General features: G+C 35.6%; 1 protein-coding gene and 1 long non-coding RNA gene across 24 annotated transcripts in view; one reads left to right on the top strand and one right to left on the bottom strand.

The window, feature by feature from the left end:
* The window catches only part of PPFIA2 (PTPRF interacting protein alpha 2), a 469116-nt gene that overhangs the window by 242745 nt on the left and 204336 nt on the right, over positions 1-22035 (top strand). The gene's annotated exons all lie outside the window — the stretch shown is intronic.
* Positions 10354-20550, bottom strand: LOC111099022. The gene is made up of 3 exons (XR_005370409.1): positions 20116-20550; positions 17739-17919; positions 10354-10456 (listed from the first exon to the last, which is right to left on the bottom strand). It is a non-coding gene; the product is annotated as an uncharacterized LOC111099022 (long non-coding RNA).

Below are 22035 nucleotides of genomic sequence, written 5' to 3'. Positions count from 1 at the left end.
GTGGTTCAGTGGTTTAGCGCCTGCCTTTGGTCCAGGGCATGATCCTGGAGACCTGGGATCGAATCCCACGTCGGGCTCCCGGTGCATGGAGCCTGCTTCTCCCTCTGCCTGTGTCTCTGCCTCTCTCTTTCTCTCTCTCTGTGACTATCATAAATAAATAAATTTAAAAAAAAGAAAAAAAAAAGAACTAGAACTTAAGTAGTGCTTAAAAGTAACCAAAAAAGACATGAGACATAAGGGACTTATTTAGATGCAAAAATGTCATGAGGAAAGAGAAAAGGTTCTTTTTACAGTTCATCCCTATTATGTTTTCTTATATAACTCATATACTAAAAGCATAAAGGAAACCCTGTGTTTTTTTTTCTGAAACCCTGTGCTCTAATAAAAAGAAAATTAATTTACAAATAATCTTGGGAAGAAAAGATATGGAGTCACTAGTCTCATCCAGGAATTCAAAAGCATCTCATTTTTTTAATCTTTAATTTTCAATATTGTTGAGCCAACAAATAAATAATAATGAAATGACCTTAAAATGTGGCCTCAGTGCAGTTGCTCCTGTGATTTTATTAATCACAGAGAACAGTCTCTAAGAGGATTATTTCTGTAGTCACAACTGTCATTGGTGAATAAAGCATTTGGTTGTCTCTAGGGAAGTGGGAATGCTGCCAAACAGCTCATATGCATGAGGAACTAAGCATGGGTTAGGACATATATTTTGACCTTTATGATTCAGGACTATTAATTATGACAAATTTTTGTTAGTGATTGTTGAATTAAAAACAAAACAAAACTGCAACTCCACTCTCAAGGGAAATGATGTTCTAGTATGGCTAGAGCCGCTTTAAAATCTGTTAAGTCAGCCCTATTTGCTTGGAGGCATGTCATAGTCAGGAAGAGCAAGATGTGGTACATTGCATAAGATACCCACTTTCTCAGATTTATTTTTATGACCCAAAGCTGCCTCCTTTTCTATCATACTAAACCCTCCTTCTAGTCTTACTCACATAAACATAGCATCATCAACATCCCATAATACACATATACTCAGAATATCCCTTCTGTTTTATTTCTGAATGCTGAATTATCTCATACCATCCCAGAGGGGTGGCTGCTAGAAACCCTGGACTCTGATCATATGTATTAAAGCTAACAAAATACATAGCGTCAAAATTTACTGATACAATTTTTTTCCCTTCACGTAGATTTATGATTATTTTGCCACATTTACGTTCTGTATTCCTTTTCCAACTTTTTATCTGGGATGCTTGAAAGTAAGTAGCAGATGACATGGTGCCTCATCCCTGAAGACTTAGCATGTCTCTTGCAACAGTGAAGATTTTTTCCTATTATAATACAATACTATTAAATTATTGTATTATAATAATATACAATATTATTGTATATATTGTACATACATTACATACATGTATGTATGTATACCCAAGTATTTCATGCAATAGTATTCTCTAACCGTCCATAGTCATTCTTCTCCCGTTCTCCCCAAAATACTCTTATTATTTATAGCTCTTTTATTCAGTCAATAATTTAATCAAGGATCACATGGATCCATAACTGGATCTTCCATGTGCTCCATTTCCTAAAATTGATTTGCCTATTGAAGAATCAAGCTGATTCTCCTTTCTCGTATCCCATTTCACAAAAGCCCATCTCCCTTTATTTAAAAGAAAGAAAGATAAGAGGAGAAAGAAAAAGATAGAAGAAATGAAAGAAGGGAGAGAAGGAAGAGAGGGATGCAGTACATCACTTTCATCCATTTTGCATTTTTCATGGTACATAGTTCTAATTTATAAAAACTCCCTCCTGAGACACCAAGCAATAAAATAAAGCATAGCATTAATATCAGTAAAGTATTGTTTAATCAACTTACAATATTCCTCCCTTTTTCATTATGCTATGCATTGCCAATAAAATTTACTTCCTATATCTTATAAACATCAAACTTTGTAATATATGTAAACTTTTTAATGATATTTTGACTAATAATTAGCCAATAATTTTGACTAATAACAATTTAATAATTTTGACTAATAATAGTTTATGAGAATTCAAACCAGAAGAAAATTTAAAAATTGAGCCTTATGATATTACACATTTTTACTACAATATATTTAAATATATTTACCGCAGGCAATTATGTTAGGTGATTAAACGAGTGACTCTAAGCTTAAAAGTATATCCCAAGTGGTGAGAATTGAAATGGAAATACAATTTAGGCAGAAGAAAAATGTGAAATTTCAGTTTTAGAGAGGAATGTATTTTTTTGTTGTCTGGAAGATAATGGTGATATAAAATTGCAAAAGTATTATGATTCGGTTTGATGTATTTAAAAGGATGATGTAATAGTTTTATTTTAATATGCCAATTATATACATAAATCACCGTAATATATCAGAAATTGCAGTTTGTTTCCGAATAAACATAGAGTAACAATTTTTATATATCCCACTTTAAAGATGTGGGAGGAGTTGCAATCCCTACATTTCCTAGGGGATAATTAAACAAATATGTTTGAAGACTAGTGTCCTAAATATTTTCACACCATGACTTTCTCTCATGTTTGCAACAGTGCTTTTCCCATTCTCATTCTCAGTTGTTGGCTCTGCTTCTTTTCTGAGGAAACTGCTGTTCCCATCATCACATCTCATGTATTTATGCTTTATGCCTGTGTTCTACCCTTGTTGTTACTGTGGGAAACCTGCACCTGCTCCTGGCAAAGGCCAATTTCTTCTTTGGCTCCCCTCTTGTCTACGTTTCCAATGACCTTCTCCTCTTTCTCCTTGTCATTTCCATCAGTGTTCACAATTCTGTTCTTTTTCAATGCAAATTCCATTTTTAAAAACCCTTTTGACTGGGCTTGGGGTTCTAGTTACACCCCCACCCGAATTTCTCTCTTTTCCTTTACAGCAAAATGACTCAGAAAGTTGTAAATGCTCATTGTCTCTAATTTCCTTCCTCAAATTCTCTCAAGCTCTTGCCCCACCTCTCCAGCAAAACTGATAATGTCAAGAACATCAGAGATTTCCATGTTACCAAATCCAGTGATTAAATTTTAGTCTTCAGGGGTGTTTGGCAGAGCTGATTACTCTCTTCTCGCAACATGTTCCAACCTTCCAGTAATAACATTCTATGTTTTTTCTCCTCCCTCTCTGGCCACTCTCACTAAGTTTCTTTTATTATCCCCCACTTTATCTTCCCAATATTTAGATATTGAGGAATACGCCGAATGCAGTCTTTGGACCTCTTTTTTTTTTTTTTTGTGCATTATATTATATACCTTGGTAATTATTGGCTGAATTATAGACTTAACTACCATTTTATAAATAATTATTCCCAAATTAATGTCTCCAGCTTGGACCTAAACTTCAGATTTAAAAAAAAAAAAAAATACAGCTTAGTTTTCTAAATGGCATCTCAATTTAACATATCAAAACTGAGCTACTGACTTCCTACCCCTTGCTTCACACCTACTCTTCTCAAAATTTTCTTCATCTCTCTTCTGTTCTTCTAGTTGCTTTGGCCAAAATTCACTGACTCATCTCTTTATCTCACACCCACAAATAATTTTCAACATATCCAGTTGGCTTTGTCTTCACAGTATATATTTTTATATACTGGCTACTTAATCCAGCTACTTCAGTCACTTCCATGGCTAACACTCTGGTTCAAGTCATCATTACTTCTCTCTAGATTCTTAAAATTGCCCTCTCATTGGTTTTCCTCTCTTGCCCTACTAAAATGTATCTCTTAAGCAGCTGCCCAAAGGATTATATTAACACTGAAATTGGATCATGTCACTTTCCTGCTCAAAGTCTTCCAGTGGCCTCCCAAAAGTCAAGTCCTTACAATGGCCTGTAGAGTCCTAAGTTACCTCTGGGAACTGGTCTCCTTTTCTTTCTTGCTCACTCCGCTCAAAATACACTGTCCTTTATACTTGCCCTCGCTATATCAGATGTGATATGATATCCTACCCCTTAGGTATCCATATGACTTACTCCGTGATCATCTTGACACCTTTCCTCAAATGTCACATGATCCCTGAGTGCTTTCTTCTTCCCTATCTAAATTGCACACCTCCACCATTCCCCTTTTAAGGGGTTTTGTTTTACTCCTTAACACCACCACCATCTACTATTCTCCCTATGTGCCTATTTGTCATCTTTATTGCCTGTCTTCCCATCTCCTCCCACTATCCCTGCAGATCCCTACTGCTATCCCATGCAAGCACCCTAAGGGTAAAGATTTTTGTCTGGTTTGCGTGAATACAGTCTGCTACTATATTTCCATTCTTTGGCAGAGTACCCAGTCCTCTTCTAGAAAGTCTATCAATATTTTTGAGTGAATGAATGTAATGAAATTTTGAAAAAAATAATTGAGAGATATTCTGGCTTTTTTTTTTCAGATTTTAGTGTATTGAACATAAGTAGCATAATACCTACTGATACTCCTTTTCCTTTTTTTTTTTTTTTTAAGAATTCATCTATCTATTTGACAGAGAGAGGGGAAGAAGGGAAGAGAGAGAGAAAAAAAAAAGGCACAGACGTACACAAGCAGGGGGAGCAGCAGGCAGAGGGAAAGGGAGAAGCAGGCTCCCTCCTGAGCAGGGAGCCAGATGTGGGGCTTGATCCTAGGACTCTGGGATCATGATCTGAGCCAAAGGCAGATGCTTAACTGACTGAGCCACCCAGGTGCCCCAATACTTAGTTTCTGAAAACAATTTCTAGGATAATTTTAAAAACAAAACTGTTTCTGCTTAGATTTGAGGAATTATGAAGAAAAAAGTAATTGATCATTACATTCTGAGACAGTTGGAGAAGTATTCATTGAAGTAGTAGGACACGAGCTAGGCTTTAGAACACCGGATTTAGAAATGGAGAAAGTTGAATAACGGGATGATCCAGGCAAAAGAAATGATGTGAAACTACACTGAATAGGCAAGAATGTGTGTAAACATGCTTTTCTTCCTGAGCAGAGCATTCCAGTTAAAGGAGAAGAAGCTATGGTTTAGGGCTGCAGGGAGAAGCTAATACGTAGTGACCTTGAATGAAGAGCTGAGAACTTGCCCCTTTATCCTCAAGAGTTGGGGTATTCATCAGATGTTAGGTAACATATTTTGAGAGGGGAATGCGGGAATGAAATGCTAGACACAGTGTGAGAATAGATGATGTTCTGGCTATAAAATTCATTAAATATGAGACAGACTGAAAGTAGAGATCCTAGATTGGCAATTATTTGAATAGAGTGAGGATGAAGAAAAAAAAAAAAAAAGGTAATGCTGAATTCTGGGAAAATAGCAGAGTAATTTTCCTGAAGCATAGTAGAATGGAAAGAGATAGTGACTTTTAAGAAAGGGTTTCAGAAGTCTAACTTAGAGTGGGTGGGAAAAGAAGACCCTTCTCAAAAGAAGACCCTTCTCAAAAGTTGAAGAGGGGAGAGCATTCCGGGCATAATGAACAGCAAAAGCAAAGTCCATTCGCCAGTGAGAGTTTGGTGTAAAAGGGAATGGGTGACAGTAGCATTATGGTCAGGTAGGAAATGGCTGGAGATGAGGCCAGAAATAAAGTCAGAAGCCTTCTCTTCTGAAGTCAGATAATGGCTTACAGTTGACAAACTACGGTGCCATTTCCCTTCATCAAAAGATATTTAGTAGAGCAATTATGCTTTGAAGAAAGCTGAATGAATTGAGAATGTTAAACATGAGGGAGGATCAACAGAACACGTTTAAGCAAATGTCTACATGCCATAAACAGCAGGATAACATGAGAACAAACCAGGAAATGACCGATAATACTGAGGGGAAAAAAGGCATTGGAAGGTTGGAGGTGGGAGATGCTCTAACAGAGACTGTGATGGGATGGAAGCCTTTGAAGGTTGGATGGAAGAAGATTTTGCTGTTGCCTTTTTCTCCTGCAATGTCAGTCAAAACTGTTTAACAGCATTTGTTTTTATCTGGTGAATGTGAATCTGACGCCCAGAATTTCTATAGGATTTAAATATACAAACTTCAGCAAAGGTCTAATTGTATTTAGCGCTACATGTTCTCAAACCTAAACATCCAGTTTAGAGGAAATAGTATGTTCCTTATTTAAAAATATTACTAATGGCAAAATGGTGATAGGGACAACCATAGAAAAGAATGATGCTAATGGCCTGGATGCATTTCTCTCTACTTGGCAATAATGCCCCTCCACTGAAGAGGTGTTTACATTTATGTTGAGTTTCTGCTGTTTCCATTTGTGATTTTCAGTGGATTGCATTTCCAGAAATACACTAAAAAGGAATATGCCTCTAAATGAATCATCAACAACAACAGTAAAATCAGAATTTTCTGAAGGGTGACCCAGTAACTCCTAAAATTCCCAGGGAACTGATCTGTGAAACAGCGGGTGTTGTAAGTTTGAGTTTTATATTTCCAAACTACATAATTAGTTTATTCAGTATGAATTTATTAAGCATCTACCACGTGCTCAAAATTGCTAAGATGTTTCTTCATAATACCAAGAAAAATGTTAGGTCTTATAACGAGGATGATCTGGTCATGGGGAACCTGGATATATATACAAAAGAAGACTATGACAATAAGTAAAAAAAAAAAAAAAATGAGGGGGGACATGAGATAGATGGATGGATAGAGAGATAAGGAGAGAGAGAGATCATTTATTTCTCACTGAGGGAGTATCTGAGTAGCCTTCTCTTACTGATGGAATACAAAATAAATAGGGAGCATATCAGTTGAACACTATGCAGCAAGAGTTAGACATTCTTGTTAACTTCGACTTGTGCAATGTTTTGAATTTTTTAAAATGGTGCATAGGCAAATTTCAAATGATACAGGACCTTTTCAGCTCATCTATAGCTTAAGTACTGTAAGGTCTTAAGTAAGATTATACTTGATAGAAACTTTATTTCACACAAAACACTTTATGGGGAGCAACTAACAGTTGAATTATTTGAAATTATGTGAAAATTAAAATTTTAATGAAAGACAAGTCTGTGGATTGTTTTTTTTTTTTCAGGATTGTGTGATAGTGGGGTATAGTAATTATAACAGAAAAGTAAGACAAAGATGTTCTTTTAAGTGTTTTTTTTTTTTTTGACTACCTGATTCATAATCAAAACTAATTATTTTTTTGTTATTTTGATTGCTTGAAAGTGGTGCTTTGAAACATATATACATGGACACATCTAAATAAATAGAAAATCAGAAATATCTTGAACTTTTGTTCCCCACAGAGTATTTGGTAAAATACTTTATAATATAAATATTTCAATCTGTTAATAATATCTTTATATATTATTCCTGGACTATTGAGCTACTAGAGGGCCATTTTTGAGCTTTCTCTAAACTTTGACACTTTGGATACCTGAAAAGTCATAAACTACCTGATTAATTAACAATGCCTATTAGTACAGTTTATCATTTTTATAACTCCTGGTGTTACCAAGTTAAAATATGTTGAGAATGGTAAAACAGTATATCTGATCTAAGAAAAACTGGACATTGGTGATGTGGCCTAACTAATTTGTTAAAATAAAATAGGGTCTTGTTTATGTGGCTGATCTCTGTGAACTTAAAATCATTGTACTGTGCTCAGTTTCCCTCCATTCCATTATTTATTAGTCATTCAAACATATTAGGATCCTGCTTTGCTCAAACACCTCATGTGAGAAGGTTACAACAATAAAGAGACCACAGTTTCTGCCCTGCAGAGTCATGTGGTCCCGTGTGGGAGTTAGACATCTGTACACATAATTACAGCCCCATAAATAGATCTCCTGGTCTATGGGAAACCTCAGGACAGACTTCCAAATTCTTTTTGTTGAAGACAGGCTTCTTAAAATAAAGGATATGCCATCTAAGTCTCGGAGAATGAAGAGGAGTTGGCCAGGTAAACAAGGCAAGCAAGAGGAAGTGTGAGCAAAGGAAACAGGTGGTACAAAATAAGTGAGATCCAGTGCCTTCGGTAGATGCTCAAGGTCAAGGGCTTCTTAGTGACCAGACTCAAATGCTGGCAGGAGCCAGACTGCACACAGATTTTAAGCAGAGGAGCCACAGAATAATTGTGTTTTTGAAAGACCTCTTTGGTGGTGATGTGAAGAGAAGAGGCATTGGATGCAGGAAGAGTTGATGGGAGTCTGGGCAAAAAAAAATAATCTTGATGTTAACTAAGACAATAATAGTAGAGAAGGAGAGGGTGGGTACATACAAGAGAGTAAAAAAGTAGAATGAACATGAGAATGATTGGATATTATGACAGAAAGATGGGGAGAAATCTTTGTGTAATTTATTTCTGTTCCTTTTAATTTGTGTGTTTGCATGTGTGTGTTGGTAGTAATCCCCGTGAAATCTCCAGTTATGATGGAGCAGGGAGGTATTGCACACAGTCTTTAGGAACCAACCCTGCAAAAAGACATATGCACCCACTGTGTTCACTCAGCATTATTTATAATAGCCGAGATACAGAAGCAAACTGTCATCGATGGATGAATATATAAAGAAAATGTGATGTGTGTGTGTGTGTGTCTGTTTGTGTGTGTACATGTGTATAAAATAGAATATCATTCATCCATAGTAAAGGAAATCTTGCCATCTGATAACAGAAATGGATCTTGAAGGCATTATATCAAGTGAAATAAATCAGACAGATAAAGGCAAATACCTTATGATCTCATTAAATGAAGAATCTAAATTAATTAAATATGGAATAATAACTGAAAAAAAAAAAAGCTCACATGCAGAAAAGAGATTGGTGGTGGTTGCTAGGGGTGGGGTAGAGAGTGGGAGAACGGGTGAAGGGGCTGAAAAGATACAAACTTCCAGTTATAGAATAAGTAGATCATGGGGACATACAGCATGGATCCTACAGTTAGTAATACTATATTGCATTTTTGAAAGTTGCTAAGACAGTAGATTAGACTTGCTGCAGCGCTGATTTCGTGATATGTACAGATACTGAATTATCATGTACATCGGAAACTAATATAATGTCAATTATGCCTCAATTAAAAAATAAGTGGCAAAATGACAGGTCATGAAATTTTAAATAGGGGTGGTGGGAGGAAGCGTATGACAAACCAGTGCATGTTACGTATTTTATGAATTTGCTAGTAGAAATTGGAATCAATTCTGGCTTCATTTTGATCATACCCTCTGTATGTGATTGTCTGATCCTATTCTCCAAATGCAAATATTTCTTTAAAACCTGCAATAATAGGGACCCCAGTGGCTCAGCAGTTGAGTGCCCGCCTTCAGGCCCAGGGCGTGATCCTGGAGTCCCAGGATCGAGTCCCACGTCGGGCTCCCTGCGTGGAGCCTGCTTCTCCCTCTGCCCATGTCTCTGCCTCTCTCTCTCTCTCTGTCTCTCATGAATAAATAAATAAAATCTTACAAAGAAACCTGCAATAATAAAATGATAGGAATAGATAGGTAAGAACTTTTCTTTGAATAAATGCTGGAATTCTTAGGAATGATTAATATTTTCATAAGATATTTAACTATTTACATGCCTTCTAAATCAATTTCAATTTCTAATTTAAATATGAAAAATTAAATGAAATGGGTGATGAGTATTAAGGAGGGCACCTGTGATGAGCACTGGGTGTTATTTTTAAGTGATGAATCACTAAATTCTCCATCTGAAACCAATTTTACCATATATGTTAACTAACTAGAATTTAAATAAAAACTTGAAATAAAAAAATTTGAATGGAAGTGCAAATGTTAATCATATTTTGAGACTCATTGTCCTCACAGATGTTACAAATTATTTGTAAAATACAATTTTTATATTTTGTCTTCTGTGGCCATTTATATTAATTATCCTTTCTGTCCAGATCCTTTAATCATCGGGCTGGCCCTCAATAGCTGTCTTTATCATGATAATAGTTCCCAATGTTACTGCTTTTTCTCTTGCCATAACAGAAATAATTAGAATTGACTAAGATAACATTCTGAGGGTGAATCTGAGAGTGTGGATGTGAAATATCAGCCATGGAAGTTGATGATTAACATGACACCCTCAGTCCCTATGGATGGGTGGGGCTTCGGGGCATACAGCTTACTCCTAGAATCACCTGTAACATGAACTTCCTGTCCTTAAAGACATAAGCTACAAGTTTGTTCCAATAATAATAGTTAATACTTATCAAGTATTTGTACTTGTCTCAGAAACCCAATGAGACAAGTGTTTGGTTCTGTGATTTATCCCCATCCCTAGGATGGAGCTAGGAGTCTAATACGAACAGTTGCTTCTTGAGCTGAAAATTTTAACCACTTTGCTACTCTACCTTCCCAGAAGTCACTTTTCTCCCTCATGTCAACAGGTCAATGATGAACTCACCCCCACAGACATTCTAGTTAAGTCCAGTCATGGCCAGTTGATGTTCCAGATACTTCAAACTTGACACACAGTCTTGTGCATGTTCAGATGTTTTCATCCTTAAAAGCAGAGATCACATTATGTTTTGCAAGACAGGAATATCTATTGGATAAAATTATATATATATATATACATATATAATAATATATGTATATGTATGTATAATATATGTATATGTATGTATATATATGTATATATACATATATAATAATATATGTAATACACACAGGCTTTTAAAGAAATTTTAAAAAGTTCTCAGGATTTCACATGATTCATTATTTGACTATAAGGACATGAGGTAGGGGTGCCTGGCTGGCTCAGTCCATAGAGCATTGACTCTTGATCTCAGGGTCATGAGTTCAAGCCCCAAGTTGGGTGTAGAGATTACTTTAAAAAAATGTTTAAAAAAAAAAAAAGTACATGGAGTGACTGGCATATGTTTTCAGGTTTACTTAAAAATAAAAATTAGTATTTCACTAAAAGATGACATATTTCTCTTTTAGTTTCACTGCATTACATCATCAACAGATTGGAGCTGACAATTATGTAAAAATAATATATTTAGTTGGACTAAAAATGTTGTCTATTATTATAATGATTACTATCAGCCAAGAGTGGATATGAGTATGACTCTTCTAAGCTAAAGATGTATAGTTAATTTCCTTTATTGCTAGTATGAGTTATGTGAGTTAAATATGGCATACCTTTTAAGAAGTAATCACTAGCTGATTTGGGAAGTCAGCAACCAAGGTTGAAAATATTTGTGTATATTTATTGAACAGAGTTATGCAGTTTAAAAATATTGGCATGTATTTATAGTAAATAGATTTTTATCCTAAAGCAATTTGTGCCTGAAAGTGCATTGATAACATCACTTCTAGAACTACCATGGTTATTTACCATTTCTCTGAGCTTATATCCTAAAGTTCTCTGCCTTGTATATGAGATTGTTTTATATTGTTCATGTTATAATAAATGAGAGTGCCATACAGTGTGGTGCTTAAAAACTTTGACACCAAGTACCTAGGTTCAGGTACTAACTTCTGCGTGTAAGACATTAAAACAGGAATGCCTGTGTGGCTCAGTGGTTGAGCATCTTCCGTCAGCCCAGGGCCTGATCCTGGAGTCCTGGGATCGAGTCCTGCATCAGGCTCCCTGCATGGAGCCTGCTTCTCCCTCCACCTGTGTCTCTGCCTCTCTCTCTGTGTCTGTCATGAACAAATATTAAAAAAAAAACAAACACTAAAACATATCAGACATTGGGAAAATTACTTAAACTCTCTGTGCCTCCATTTCCCCTCATACAAAAATGGGATAGAGTTGCAACATCATATGGTATTATGAATACTAAGTAAGTCAACACAAGGTGCCTAAGTGCTTAAAATATACTGAAAAATATATATGATGTTATTATTATTGATCTTATCAGTTATGCTGTACTTAAAAATTAATTTAATTTCTAACCCTGAAAATATATGGCAGTATATCATGAGCAATGAGCTAAGTGAAATGTGAAGTCAAGAGAGGAAATGGTTTTCCGAAGGTTCAATTTTATTCAGTAAAAGCTTGGTATTGAAAGGTAACTTTTTCTCTAGGAAATCTTGAGGTTGAAAGATAACAATTCACTGTTAAGTCCATTATCATACTTTAATGGATAACATTTTAATTAGTTTAATACATTAACTACTTTCTGAACACAAAACTCATAGTGGCCATAAATGAAGAACTTTGGTCGATGTCTCAACTACTTCAATCCAGTGCAGCAAGTTTCACCCAAGCAAAACAAACCTAAACTCAAAAAGAATTGATGACCCATCGAAATAGTGACATTTTAAATGGAATCTTCAAGCATTAGGTGATTAGTAAATCTTATTCCTGTAATAAAACTACTAGCACTTAAAATTAGCAATGTTATTTGTAGTTTTAATGGGAGATGTTTAATGGAGAAAAGCATTAAATGACAACCAAACAGAAACCTATAGTGGACATTTAAAAGCTGAGAAGATCCAATATGGTCTAATGTATTTCTTGCTAAAATAAGGGTCTGACCTATTATGAAATGTGTACTCGCAGTTCTAATGCTTATTTATTTTCAAGGTACCGTAAGGAATGTTGCTATTAATTCAACTTACTGAAGTATAACTAAACTAGAATATATGCATTTGAATAGTGTAGAAGCATGACAACAAATAAAGCTCGTGAGTGTTGGAATATATTGGTCAATATGAAAACAGTATTTTTGAAACCATTTCTTGGCTCCGTATTCACCATAAATCCCACTTCCTCCAGAGTGTTTCTGTAGCACGTTGTACACGTTTTGACCATGAAGGCTATCCCATTACTATTCATCTGCTTTGTTTACTCTATGAGATAATCAGCATCACTTGAAACAACACCTTATTTAAACATGTCTGCTATAGAACTGGGCTTAACACAGTGTGAACTAATATTTAAAATTTATCCATTATACCTATCTGAAGAGCTTTTGACTTTTAACCTGATCATATTTCAGGCCTTTTATTTGGGCTTATTTTTTTAAAATTTTTATTTATTTATGATAGTCAGAGAGAGAGAGAGAGAGAGAGAGAGAGAGGCAGAGACACAGGCAGAGGGAGAAGCAGGCTCCATGCACCGGGAGCCCGACGTGGGATTCGATCCCGGGTCTCCAGGATCACGCCATGGGCCAAAGGCAGGTGCCAAACCGCTGCACCACCCAGGGATCCCGGGCTTATTTAGATACTAAAATTCCTAGACTATAATGGAATTATTAGTAAGGAAATGACCTTTACTCAGGCAGTACCACATTTCTTTCATAGTGTCTTCTGGAATATAGTACCACAAATTTAATAGTAGGGCATTTTAAACATGATTCCTCCCTTAGAGACACTTCTATTTTCCGCACAAGGGCAAGAACTAATTTACTTTTATATATTCACCAAATTAAAAAAAAAAAAAAGCGAGGGGTGATTCTATAAAGTGCTTTGAAATGATTGCATTTATAATGTTATAAATTCCCAAGTGTGCAACAAGGAATTTAATTCAACTTGAAATCTATATTCTATAGAACTGAAAATACTAGACTTCAGAAATTAGAAAACTATCTTCTATGAAAGTCCTTCTCCATATTGACTTTTAAATACTTTGTATAACTTTATTTCCCTTATAGTTTTTAGAACTTTACTAAAATATAATTTATGTACCATAAAATTTGATTTTTAAAAGTGTACATCTCAGTGTTCATTAACATATTCACAAAATTATACACCTTCATAACTGTCTAATTTTATAGATTCTTAAGAGACACACAGAGAGAGAGAGAGAGAGACAGAGACAGAGGGAGAAGCAGGCTCCATGTAGGGAGCCTGACGTGGGACTCGATCCCAGGTCTCTAGCATCACACCCTGGGCTGAAGGTGGTGCTAAACCCCTGAGCCACCCAGGCTGCCAGTCTAATTTTAGAACATTTTTATAACCCTTTCCTCCAAAAAGCTTGTATTCATTAATGATCATTCTCCACTCCCTCTGCCAACCAGTAGTTGGCCACTGCCAACTACTAAACTATTTTCTTGGTCTACTACTTGTCTATTCTGGACATTTCACTTAATTGGAATCACACAGCAGGTGGTGTTTTGTGACTGATTTATTTCACTTATCATATTTTTAAGACTCATCCATGTTGTAGTATATTTCAGTATACTTAAATTCTTTTTATTGGTAAATAATATTCCATTGTATAGATCTATCATTCAATGGATAAAATTTTGTTTATCCATTCATTAATTGATGGGCATTTGGGTTGTTTTCATTTTCTGGCAATTATGAATAATACTGCTATGAACAATCACATGTAATTTCTTCATATAGACATATGTTTTTATATTTCTTGGTTACATAAGTACAAACGGAATCTCTGAGTTGTATAGTAACTCTATGTTTAACATTTTGAGGAAGTACCAAACTGTTTTCCAAAGCGACTGCACCATTTTGTAATCCTGCCAGCAAGGATGAATGAAGGTTCTATATGACTTTTTATGATGCATAGTTGAATTAAAGAAAAACTCTATCTCCACTTTTATAAAATAACTTCTAATATTTATCACAATATAATAAATATCACAATATATCTGGAACAAGTCTGTTACCTCCTTAGGCCATAAGCAGAATTTATTCATCTTTGTGATGCCATCACAATTTTGACATGTGACAGTCATTTTTTTTTCAAAATGTTGAATAAATGATCATTTAGATTTATCATTTAATACAAATATCAATAAATATATTATTGTGTTTGATTTCTACTTTCTTTCAATGTGGCAGAAATATGAAGTATGAAACCTTCCCAGTACAAAAGCCTACATAAACACACCAAATAGGCCACTGAAACAGCAGTATGGTGTTTTCGGATGACTGGCGCAACCTGAAGACATTTGCTGATTTGAAGAATTAGAAACTTGGATTTGATGTCATTGGGGTAAACTGGGAACAGAAGAGGAAGAAAGGGAATTGGAACTGAAACCCCTAAATAAATCCAGAACCAATAAAGGGCCACCCCCTCAGAGACTGGGCAACCTAGAAGAAATCCAGCATCAGCAAACAGATGTCAGGAAGACTATCAGTATAAATCCAAGTTAGAAAACTAGGTTTAGAAAAAATAACAATGATTAACACAATGTTGCCCTTGAAAAGGGTAGGAGTTCTATTTTTATTAATTATTTAAACTTTAAGTAGTCCCTGCTTCATAGTGCTTAGCAGAAGGAAAAATAAATTCTCACTGAAGGAATTTCTTTCAGCCAGACCTTAAAGAATTCCCACAGATTAAGGTAAACCAAATATGAGCTTAAAATCACATTTTTAAATCATGAGAACTAAGCTGCCTTGTGCTGGAATCAGAAGAAACAATAAATAGCAAATTCTATTCTCAAGGATATTGACTATTAGAATTACAATACACAGCATATAAGGGTAAAATATTTAAAGAATAACACTTTACAAAGAATGAAACTAGTATGCCATGTCTTAAAATTTATTCATCAATAACTTTATGAGAAAAAAAATTGTACTAGTTTTTTCTTAAAAAGGCTTATTAACATGCATTAAAGTTGTCATTACTAAATATGAACAGTTTAACCTTGTTTCTGTTTAACAAATGCAATTTCTATGACTGGCCCAGTGTGAAAAACTGGCAATATAGCAGAGGCCAGAAAGTCTTAGTTCTGGGCCTATAGTTTACCATCTAGATGCAGAGATTTTTTTTATACTGGATTAGAATTAAAGCTTCTAGTCTTCTGTCTTACTGGGAACTGAAGATTTACTATCCTAGATTAATAAAAGTCAAAGGAAGAGTGGCATAAATAATTTAAAATGAGAGCTAACTATCCTAAAATTCTCATTAATTTTAAACGACTATTAATGTTTTAATATCACTGTGTTCTGAACAATTCACATTTCACATCTGTCAAGATTCTTCAATCAGGATCCACCTTCTGTATGTACCATTGACATCACCACACGAATGGTTCTAAGAGTGATCTAGTCAAAGCATAGAGCAAAATCAACAAGCTTATAGCTAATTAGAAGACTAACCCCTCTTTAATATATTGGGAACATAGATTTAAAACACTAATTAGATTTTCACTACTGGTGAAGAATAGATACAGGGTTTTTAAAGAACACAATGAAGACAATAACTACATTTCAGAGCAATTAAGTTATTACAGAATGGAACTAGATGCTAGTACATATTTACAAGTGTGGAATTGTTTAAAAAATATAAAAACTCAACATAAAGACTGTGTTAAAAATGTTTTCTTCTCTGAGAGTTATAACCTCCTTTTACTTTTTCCTGAATAAAATTCTCACTCAAAGAATGTGTTCTTTCTCTTGAAATATATTATCAAATAAACTAGTTTAACACCAAAAGATAAAATTGGGAAGAAAGAACATCTGAATGTATACTTTGACTCCCAGCTATTTTTAATTTTCTCAAGCAACATTAGCTTAAAAAAAAAAAAGGAAGGAGTAATATGGACCCTCTGTCAAATGAAGTAGCGTTTCCATGTTGATTTCTCTGCCTAATTTATGCCTGTAAACACAAGATGGTAATCTAAGTCATAGTTGTGCAGCTGAAGAACTTACTATAGTAGAAGTTTTTAACTTGAGCTATTTGAAACACTTTAATTTTTTAAGGTCTAAAAAATATATATAATTCCAGAGCAGAATGACAAATAGGATTAATCTTGGGTACCAGTCTGGGGTAGTAAACAGCTGCTGCATGAAGTTGCAACAAGACGGATATTATGAGACTGTTTCAAGAAACAAGTGATTATTTCAAGTTGTCTCAGGCAAGGGAGGATAGAGGGTCAATACACATGTGGTTTTTTTGATACAGCTATAGAAAGCTGGTGTCAATAAAATTCAATCATTATTTAGTGATTATACACTTCACTTTCCATATGCAATTTTATGCACTGTATGTTTAGGTAGCAATTCAATATTGATGGGCTTATTTAATAAATGAGTAAATATCTATACAATACAGATGAGTCAAAAAATTTTCCTAACTTTAGTTGTTTTTGTTTTTGTTATTGTTCTTTTTTTTTTTTTTTTTTTTTTTTTTGAGAGAGAGAGAGAGCGAGCGAGCACACAGAGTGGGGAGGCAGGATGGGCAGAAGGAGAGAGAATCTTAAGCAGGCTGCATGATCAGAGAGGAGCCTGACATGGGGCTCAATCTCATGACCTCAACATCATGACCTAAGCCAAAATCAAGAATCGGACCCTTAATAGGACTGACCCATTCATGGACCATGGCTAAGTCTTTGCCAAATATTTCTTATGAGCAGTTGAAAAGGTTAAGAATATAAATAAGTAGTTTTCCATTTACAGTCTTCTTGAAAAATATGTCTTGTGAAGCACTTCCCAAGAAAGCAGCATTCTAAGGTTCTTTTTGCTTCTACAGACCAGAAAGATTCAGATGTTAGAGGAAGTCCCCTGGGAGAAGAAGGAACAATGGCATATTTCTTATGTAAAGTGTTTTTATTATCTTCTGTTGCTGGGGAGGGGACACTAAGAAAATCAAGAAGATAGGAATGAAGAAATTTCCAGTAGCAACAATAAGCAAGTGTCATTGAAATTGAAAAATTAGATGTTCACAAGAAGACTGAATGGTTATTAAAAAGGAGTATGGAAAAAAAAAAAAGGAGTATGCTGGGGTATTGTTACCTTAATAAATTTAGCTGGGTCCAAATCTAGCCCTCTGTGGGGCAAGTCCAGAGATTCGTTTTTTTCAATGTCTTTGAGTGGTAGTTAAATGCGTATGAAGGAAGAGGAAGTTAATGTCACTTACCTGCTTAAATCCCTTCCATGGCTTCCATTCCTTTTATCAAAGACCAGAACAAATAGCATAGTTTTTACTCCACTGCAGCTATACAGAACTAATAGTTTTTTTTTTAATGTTTTATTGAAACATCATTCACACACCATTTATATGCATATCTTGGAGATTTTGTGGGTTTGGATCCAGACCCCTGCAATAAAGCAAATATCACATAGTGAAATGATTTTTTTAGTTTCCCCATGCATATAAAAGTCCTATTTGCACTATACTATAACCTGTTAAGTGTGCAACAGCCTAGTTTAACTTAAAGTGTGCGACAGTCTGAAGAAAACAGTGCACATACCTTAATTTAAAAACACTTTATGGCTAAAAAATGCTAACCGTCATCTGTGCTTTCAGGGAGTCATAATCACTGATCACAGATCACCATAACTAACATAATAGTAATGAAAAAGTTTGAAATATTGGGAGAATTACCAAATGTGACACAGAGACACAAAGTGAGCAAATGCCGTGAAAAAATGGTGCTGACAGACTTGTCCCACTCAGGGTTAGCACAGCCTTCGATTTGTAAAAAAACACAATTATCTGCTAAGTGCAATAAAGGAAAGTACAATAAAACGTAGTATGCATTATAGTTAACCCATTTAAAGTTAATTCATTGGCTTTTATTAGATTCACAGAGTTAAGCATCCATCACCACAATCAATTTTAGAACATTTCCATTATCCACCAATGAAATTCCACATCTCTTAACTGTCACCTCCTCCAATCTCCTCATTTCCCCTAGCTTTAGGAACTACTAATTTATTTGCCGTTTCTATATATTTGCCTACTTTGGACATTTCACATTAATCAAATTATACAATACATGGCCCCTTGGGGCTGGCTTCTTTAACTTAGCATAATATTTTCAAGGTTTATCCATGTTATAGCATGTATCAGGATTTTATTTATCTCTGCATAATATTCCATATTCTGTATATATTGCACTTTTTCTTCCATCCTTCAATTGTTTGTTCGGGTTGTTTCTACTTTTTAGCTGTAATGAATGATGCTACTATAAACATCCATGTAGACTTATGTTTTTCAGTTTCTTAAGTATATTCCTAGTAGTGAAATTGCTGAATCATAAGATAACTATGTTTTACCATTTGAGACACTGCCAGACTGTTTCTTCAAAGCAGCTGTACCATTTTACATTTCAACTAGCAGTATATGACGCTTGGCCACATTCTTGCCAGCACATGTTATTATTTATCTTTGATTCCAGCCATCCCAGTGGGTGTGAAGTGGTATCCCATTGTGGTTTTAATTTGTATTCCTCTGATGATAAATGCTCTCAGATATCTTTTCATTTGCTCACTGACCATTCGTATATCTTTGGAGAACTGTCTATTCAGACTTTTTGTTCATTCTTTGAGTTATTTGTCTTTTTATTATTGAGTTGTAACAATTATCTATATATTCCAGAAACAAGTTCTCATTATAACCTAAATGAGTTGCAAAAATTCCCTCTCATTCTGTGGGTTGTCTTTTCACTTTCTGGATGACCTGATTTGAAGTTAATTTTGATGGTGTCAAAATTTTGATGGTGTCAGCTTGGGTTGCCATGGACAGGATGGCTCACACTAAAGTATTATCTTACCATTCTGGAAGCTGGAAATCTGAGCTCAGGGTACCAGCATAGCCAAGTTCTCTTCCTGACTTGCACATGGCTGCTTTCTGGATGTGTCCTCACATCCTAGAGAGCGAGCTCCAGTGTTTCTTCCTCTTCTAATAAGGGCAAAAATCTCATCCTGAGAGCTTCACCCCTCATCTGATTTTTTTTTAAAGATTTTATTTATTTATTCATGAGAAACACACACACACACACACACACACACACAGAGAGAGAGAGAGAGAGAGAGAGAGGCAGAGACATAGGCAGAGGGAGAAGCAGGCTCCAAGCAGGGAGCCCAATGCGGGACTTGATCCCAGGTCTCCAGGATCACGCCCTGGGCCAAAGGCAGATGCTCAACTGCTGAGCCACCCAGGTGTCCCTGACCTCATCTAAATTTAATGATCTCCCAAAGGCCCTATTTCCAAATACCATCACACTGGGGATTCAGGCTTAAACATAGCAATTTGGGGGAACACAATTCAGACCATAGCAATAGTGTCCATTTTATCTATTTTTCTTTTGTTGCTTGAGCTTTTAGTGTTGTATCTGAGAAACCAGTGCATAATCCAACATCATGGCTTACCCCAATGATTTTTTTCTGATAATTTTTTTCTGAGCATTACAGCGTTAGTGTACTTAAGTGTTTTGTTTGTTTGCTTTCTTTGACTTTAGGAAGTTCTTTGTACTGTTTCCTTAATCTGGAAAATATTTTACTCAACATACCTTTTGCCTGGCTCATTCTTAGTCATTTTTCACATGTCTTAGGTGCTCCCTCCATACACATACTTCCTGCAGGGGTTATAGTTGAATTGTGCCTGTGTATGCCAAGGACCCTGGAAATATCCCCCATCACAGCATTTATCACACTGTTCTGTAATTGCTTTATTTACCATGTCTGTTTCACCATTGGACACATTATAAGGTCTGAAAAAATTACAGGAGCTCCTACATATTAGGCATTCAGTAATATTTTATGAGGTCAATAAAGAAATGATCAAAATGTCAATTTTTAATTTATGGTGAGAAATAGAATTGTCAAGCAGACCTGCTATCTAAACTGAGCTGACAAAGGCAAGTCTCTTCTCTGCAGGAAAAACATAGAAAATTCAGTTATTCTAAAAATATTTCTTGGTATCCATGGGCTCAGAGCGTGTTACGTTATTGGAACATTTAATGACACCATGTCATAATAGTGTGTGCTGACAATTCCAGAACACATATACTTGTCTCTACCCCTATTCTCACATGACTGTGATCCTTAAGACTTGACTCCCTTTCAGAAAGAGAGAGAGGGAGAGCTTAGAAGACCCTGACCAGCTCTTTCTTTTCTGTGGATTGGTTTTTTTCTGTTATTTGCTGCCATTCCCTCCCCTTTCTCACTGACAAATTCTGCTTTATTTTTATATTAATACAACATAATAGGACACAAACTGTTATTCTCTGAGCGATGTTCCTCTTCTAAATGCCGCAAACCCATGGCAGGACAATATGTTTTAATATCCTTTATAACTTCTAGGGCACCCACTGGAGCATTTTAACTCAGTGAATAGCAAACAATGTCATAGCCCAAATATTTTTGGCTATATAATTATAACTCTGTTGATCAGAGACATGATTTAGTTTTGTTTTGCTTAGAGTTAGAGCTTTGTTGGGCTATGTAGGGAGATTTAAATATTCAGCCTGAATGCTATTTTGTGTGCCTGGGAGTGTTTGCCACAGCAGGTGTTACCTAACCAGATGCTAAAGCCTTTTAAATTAATACGCAGCATCTTGTCAAACATGCCTCCTGCTTTACACCGTCAGAGCTGTTGAAAATTGGCTTTTCCTGCCAAGAGAGTTGTCGGTTGGCAATGACTCAGCCCTGACATGCTTTAGCTACAATGTTTACTGGGCCAGGTGACTTTACTAATGTGCTTAGAATGTTGAGTTTTAATAAGTCTCCAAATTATTTTCAAGCACCAAATAAGCAAAAAGTATTTTTGGACTTTGGTAAGAATAAAAGATTCATTCCGTCTCTTTCTGTAAAAATGAGTCAAGCTCAAGGACAAGCTTATTAATTGGGTTAGAGAACTAAAAGGCTTGGTTCCTGCATTAGGATTTCTCTCTGATGAGCTTCCTCTCTCTTTTTTATTATATCTTATTTTCATATATCACAATAAGACCAGGCCTGAGGGCTTTTCCTGTTTGAGGAAAAGCTGGAGCAGGTTAAATGGAAAGGATACCTGAACTGTGTAACTTCAGTCTTGGTTCTAGGCCATTGAGTTTGTCTGTCTTTGTCATTTCAGTAATAATATGCAGAGGGACAGACAGCAGTTGGGAGTTAGATAAGCTATTCAAAGTTAGGATCTGGAAAGCTACTCAAACTTAGAGCCAGAACCCAAGAGGGAGAGATCTTAACTCAACAATGGTCCATCCTACTCACCTGAGTCAAGAAATCTATAAAAGGCTTAGGCTATAACCCTGGGTTCTGGCCAGACTTGTAGGCAGCTGGGCTGCTCTCAAACAGCATCTCATAGCAACCAATAGAAGGGTTCACTGCAACCTCCTCAAATATGTTTTATCCTATAATTTCACTTTGGACTTCTGACAATATCTTGAGAGTTGTGTAAGCCCCAGGGTAGTGGAAATAGATGCAGTGAGAGA

The sequence above is a fragment of the Canis lupus genome, chromosome 15, assembly GCF_011100685.1.
Source record: "Canis lupus familiaris isolate Mischka breed German Shepherd chromosome 15, alternate assembly UU_Cfam_GSD_1.0, whole genome shotgun sequence".
NCBI classification, from domain to species: Eukaryota; Metazoa; Chordata; class Mammalia; order Carnivora; family Canidae; genus Canis; species Canis lupus.
This window is presented reverse-complemented; position numbering and strand designations above follow the sequence as displayed.